We start from the raw sequence: 6000 nt of genomic DNA, 5'->3' as shown, positions 1-6000 counted from the left end.
GATTGCTAACTTGAATCCCCGAGCAGGTCAGAAATTTCATAAAATTCAGCAAGATTTAGCTTGTGGAGAAAATCGCTTAACTCAATTGCTAAACTTGATCTCTTTACGGTTAAAATGTCTCTTCATCGTGTCGGCGCAGCATCTCAGCAGCAAACGGAAGGCTACAGCGGTTAAATCGGAGGTGTGGAGAGGTCGGCCAATATTTTTCTGGAGATGAAAGAAAGCCCGATTGGATATTGATCGCTCCGCCACGAGCGAAAGGGAGAGATAATCAAAAAGCAAACGCGACTGAAGGGTCAGCAGACAGAAAGTGGAGTCAGCAGCCAAAAAGTAAAAATAAAAAAATAGTCACGTCGACAAGCCGCTCGTAATCAAGTGATCAAATCGTCTCTTGTTTGTCTGCTTGTTTCCTGGATTGTGGCCAGTCAGGCTGCAGTGATTGGCCACCAGCTGCCGTTGGACTCGCTAGCGACTCGCTAGCGACTCTTTCTGAAGGCCCAACAGGTCGACAGACAACCTGGAAAGGCTAAATTCACCAGCAGGGCTCATTTAAATATTGATGCAGCGAAAAACAAACAATGTGCACACGGACTCCTCCTCCTCCTCCTCCTCCACCCCCTCTTCCTCTTCCACCTCCATCTGCCGACAGGTGAAGGTGAAGTGGAAGCAGTGTGCTAATGCAGCACAAACGATAAGAGCGGCTGCTGAATATGTATCAGCGTGCGGATGCATTGCGCATCGTGTGCAACCTCCATGCAGCAAAGCGCAGTTCCTGTCAGCCGGCCCCGCCTCATTAGCCCTGACTGGCAGGGAAGCTCCGCCCCCTCCCAACTCGCTGCTCCCCTGCAGTCTCCAGCTCCTGCAGACTCACATGAGGGTGGAGGGGCGTCGGGGGTAGAAAGGAGAAAGTTCTTCCATCATAAGTTTGAGGCGAAGTCGAGCGCGTCACTGCCTGCCTGTGTGGGATATTTCAACAGAGGCGAGGGATAAAATAAGGAGAAAAGAAAGAAAAAAGAAAACTTTGCAGCTCAGGTTGGTGTGGGAGGAAGAGCCGAGCTTTTAGTCGTCCTCTGTCAGCACTTTCTGCATGAAACAAGGCGAGCGGCGCGCGTGGGCTCAGTGAGTTATCTGCACAGCGGAGCGTGTGTGTGTGTCAGTGTGTGTGTGTGTGTGTGTGTGTGTGTGCGTGTACCCGCGCTGCCTCAGTGACACCATGAATATCACAGATATCGCAGCCTGCTGCCGCTGCAGTGGGAGGAAAAGTTTCCAAACTTTCCATCCACAGCTCGTCGGTCACACGCTGCAGCTTCTGCAGCCGAGGTGGGGAAAAAAAGGGGAGGGGTGGGAGGGTTGGGGTTGAAAATCCAAGACTGAGCTTCTGGAATCTTCACCTGTGGTTGGAGGCTCTTTGAAGAGGCTGCTAGTACTGCTGCTAGCGCCGTGTTTTTGCTCGCCCGCGTTTTCAAATGTCTCGTTGCCACCTGCTGCCGCTGCTTCAAATTTAAAAGAAAGTCTCATGTCCATGTTTACGTTCATTAAAGAGGCTGATGTTTGCTTCCGGCTAGAAATTATGCTCCACAGGCCACTTTTCTGTTGCCATGGATTCACATTTTGTTCTTGTTTTCTTTTTTTTCTTTCTTTTCAAGCAAGTCACAGAGCCGAGAGAAAAATCCGCATTAAGAAAATTTGAAAGAAAGTAGTTGTTTTATTCTTCTCTTTATTATTATTATTATTATTATTATTATTATTATTGTTATCAGTAATAGTAGTAGTAATAGTAGTAGTATCATTCCAAATGCCAAAATCACTTGCAGAGTCCTAATGATTTTTTTTGTTTGAAGCAAACACATTAGAAAGTCAATTCATCCAAAGGCCGAATATCAAAGGAGCGATTAGAAATCAACAAAAAAATGCAACAAAAAAAGCAAAAAAATGAAATAAAAATATTGTATTTATTCGATTTTATTGCAGAGCAGTGGCTCTAAGCCCAAACAAAGCTTCCAATCATTTCACCACCTTCGCCTCGCTCACTTCGTCCACCCGCTCGCTCAGTCCTGAAACACAGCTCGACCTCGTGGAAAACAAAAAACCTTCACAGATCACACAGATGTTGATTTTTCAGTCCTGCAGCCAACAACGTCTAAGTCGGTAAACACACTAAAAGCTTCGGCAGAATTCCTGAAGTTCTCTCCCTCTCTTTCTCTCTCGCCTGCCGCAGTTTTTGGTGTGAAAAATGCTAACATTCGTCACATTCTCATGAAGGTGGCGGTGGACATTCATCAGAATGGCGCTGTTAGAGGAGCCATTTTCCAAAGTGGAGCGCTGAGACCCGGAGCAACTTCAGCTGCTGCTCTGCAGCGTTCAGCTGAAAGGAAGTGGATCTGAAGTTTGCTGTTCGCAAAAAACTAAAAGAGAACAATTTTGAAAGAGTGGCCTGTTTAGAGCGGCTGCTGCTGCTGCTGCTGCTGCTGCTGCTGCTGCTGCTGCTGCTGCTCAGTGAAATTTGTGCCGGAGCTGTGAGGGCCTCCGGAGACGGTCCAGTGGCCGCACCTTGAATCCGTCCCATTCCTGCAGACAGCCAGACAGCCAGACAGACAGACAGACCGACCGTCTCTGCTCACTACTTCCTGTTTGTTTTGCCCTCGCCGCTAATTCGGAGCGCGCGCCTCCTTTTTGACGGCAGATTTTTCTTTTCTTTTCCTGCAAGTGTGCTGGACCGCACCGGAGCTGCTCCGCCAAGTGATTTGCAACCCTCATTTGCGCAATTAGCATTTGTGTTTGGGCTAATTGTGCTTTGCACGATTACTTACTTATTTGTTTACGCTGCCACCGTGAGTTTTGCACTAACGAGGCAGCTTGTTGTGTTATTTCATTTCCATCTCCTGCCGGCCCGGTGAAGTGGCGTGTCTGCTCCCTCCCTAACCACAAATAGGTTTTTTAACAGCTGCGAAAAACGGCCCGAAATTATCCTTTATACTTAGCCGGGACAGTAGTTAGTGTCTAATCTATCTATCTATCTATCTATCTATCTATCTATCTGCATCTGTGGATCTAGATCGTCGTCTTGGTTCTGAAGTGTTTCCCACTGTCAGCAGAACCTGCCTCTTCTGCTGCAGGTTCTCTTGCCGGCTGTCGTCTCCACCGAGCTTCATCGCGTACAGAACTTTTCCTGCAGCGGCCGCTGCACCTGCCGCTTGCAGATTACCGGCAGCAGCGGCAGCACAAGGCAACATAGTAAGACAGAAAGAAGGAGAAATCCGCGCTGAAACCGACGCAAATCCCGGCCGTCTCCACACAAGGAGACGTTTCCTGTTTTCAAGAGGAAGGAAGAACGGAGGCGCAGAGGCTTTTTTCAGAGAGAGAGAGGAGAGGTGCCATGTCAGTGACGAGTGTTTTCCTCTCGAGAGACGCTCGCTGGGAGTTTTCCATTTTGTCCCCCTCTAAATTATTCATCCAAACAGAGGAACACGTGAGAGGCCTTCCCGGCCAGGATCAATTTGCGGCTGAATGTGAAACCTGGACACTCCGGGCAGCGCCAGGCATTCCTGCAGAACCTCGCTGAGGAGCCTCTCGTGCTCCTCTCACGCTCCTCTCACGCTCTCCGTGGTGCCGCCTGCAGCCCGTCGAGTGGCGAGAAGAAGAGGGACCGCTCTGACCTTTGACCCTCTCCAGCTGTCGCGAATGTTCTTGTTCTGTCTGCGGAGAAATTTGTCCGAGTTCCACGCGCAGAAAAAGATACTTCATCTCTGCAGCTGCAAGAACAAAAAATGTTAGTGCTTTAGCGCAGTGACGGCAAAAAGAATGAAAAAAAAGATGACTTTGATGACTTCTCTACCGTTTCTGCACCGTCTCCTGCTGCCGGATGATCAGCAGGTGTGCAGCACAACCAGGTGGGAGTACGAGAGCGGCAGCCCCCGGTGCCTTTCAGCCGTTCTGAATAGAAGTCATTCGCCGAACTGTCAAGAATAAAATATGAAATAGAACTCTGACAGTTTCCTTTCAAAGAGGCACACGCACACTCACACTCACACACACACACACACACACACACACAATGCCAAAATACAGCAACACAAAGCTTGCAGTTTTCCACCTTCTGTTTTTTTTTTTTTTAGTAATTTCAGTTTATTTGTTGCTCTTTTTAGGAGTCTTCCAGTTTTTTTTTCCCTGCAGTTTTTTCTTTTTATTTCTGTTTGCAAACTCAATTTGCACCAGTTGTAATTAAAACAACACAGTCACTCCGGCAGTCAAGTGGAGGTCAGAGCGCCGAGACTGGAACGCGTTTTATAGAACACAGACTGAGAGATTCCTCAGGCCTCGGGGGGGACGGCAGCAGCAGATAATAAACAGCAGTGAGTGACGATGAACGACGGTCGCGTACGGCACAAAGACAAGAGACTCGTGGGAATTTATAATTCTATTCTATTTTATTTAAAAAAAAAATCAAACCAAGACACATTTTTACAAATCTGACCAGAATTCATTGTTGCACATTCAATGCTAAACTGCTGCTGCTGAACTGAGGGAAGCAGAAAAATCTGGAGAACTTTCACTTTCACCACAAGTCCTCCTCCTTCTTCTTCCTCTTCTTCTTCTTCTTCTTCTGGTTGTGTGGATATTTGCAGCCAATAATATGGCTTCCTGATTCTGAAAGATTCCTTCACACCGGCTGAAAAAGTTCCGCTGCAAGAACAAATGTCTTTGTTCACTACTTGACCAGGCCACCACACAAGCAGGATTTCAGGCTGTGGTTACATGCATACATTTAAAAGAGCTTTGAAATCAAGAATAATTAGCATGCAAATTCACCAATTGCATGCAGTCTGTTAAAGTGGGAAACTGGCAGAATTCTCCTTTCCTGCTTTTTACTACCAAGAAACTTGTACTTTCCCCCCTCAAAGTCCTTTTCAGACGAAGAAACTTGTTCTCGTTCTTTTCACCTTCAACTGTGGTACAAATTAAACATTCTGCTCAGAAAGAAGCGCTTTTTTTCTTTTCTTTTTTTTTTTTTTTTTTTACTTCTGGGCTATGTAGGCACATATGAGACTTGCACAAGAACTTCTTTTTTCCCTCGATTTTCTTTTTTTTTTTTCATATGAAGTAACTTGTGTTATTCTCGGCAGCACTCAGGCGGAGGAGTGGTGGAACAGATTTCTCGGGGTTTCTTCTCCTTCTGTTGGAAACCTACAAAGCGTCAGACAATGCGGCAGGAATGTAATTTGATCAGCCGGAGCTGCTGCTGCTGCTTCTCCTGCTGCAGTGGCGGCGGCGGCGGCGGCGGCGGCGACACATGATGGATTTCCCGGCGGTGCAGCGGCTCCGTCCTATATCTGGAATATTAAATAACATTCCTCAACAGCGACTCCTCTGGGTCTCAATATACATACAGAATGTTGTGTGTGAAGTGTGGGAGATGTGCGGGCTGGTGCGCAGCAGGTACCTCAGGTGAGGAGGAGCCTCTAGGGACGCCGGCGAGGCGCTTTGAAGGCCCCGCCCCTCTGTTCACGCCACCGCGGGGGATGCGTTCGCACGCGAGGACGGAGTGAGAGAAAAGCTGGGAGCTGCATTTGAATGCGATCGTTGCCAGACCCATAAGTCACCTTGTGGCTGCGCTTGGATCTGGTGCCGAAGGCGTTTTGCAGCGTCCTGACCAATCACAGCCCTGGATCTTTCTGGCTCCTCCTCCTCCTCTCAGAGTGTCTTCCTGCACTCTGAGACCAAACTCTAGTTCGAACCCGCTGCTGCTTTAATTATCGCCTGCTTCAAATGTTCCTCATCTCCCTCCAAACCAACGCCAGCGGGTTGTCTCTGTCTGACACAACACCTCTTTGGCTTTTTTGTTTGTTTTGAACGTGATTTAAATAGGTAGAAGCAAAATGACTTTATGATCTTTTAGCTAAAGAAATAAATGACTTTCCATGGCAACAAGTGCCTTCTGGAGATAAAAGCAGGTTCCTCTCCCGACCTGAAGCTTCTTGTCTCCTTCTCACCTTCTTCTGG

Source organism: Nelusetta ayraudi, unplaced genomic scaffold (genome assembly GCF_046127955.1).
Source record: "Nelusetta ayraudi isolate G7.1 ecotype Tasmania unplaced genomic scaffold, CSIRO-AGI_Nayr_v1 ptg000011l, whole genome shotgun sequence".
Lineage (NCBI taxonomy): Eukaryota > Metazoa > Chordata > Actinopteri > Tetraodontiformes > Monacanthidae > Nelusetta > Nelusetta ayraudi.
The sequence above is the reverse complement of the archived record's forward strand: the minus strand, read 5'-3'. Positions refer to the sequence as shown.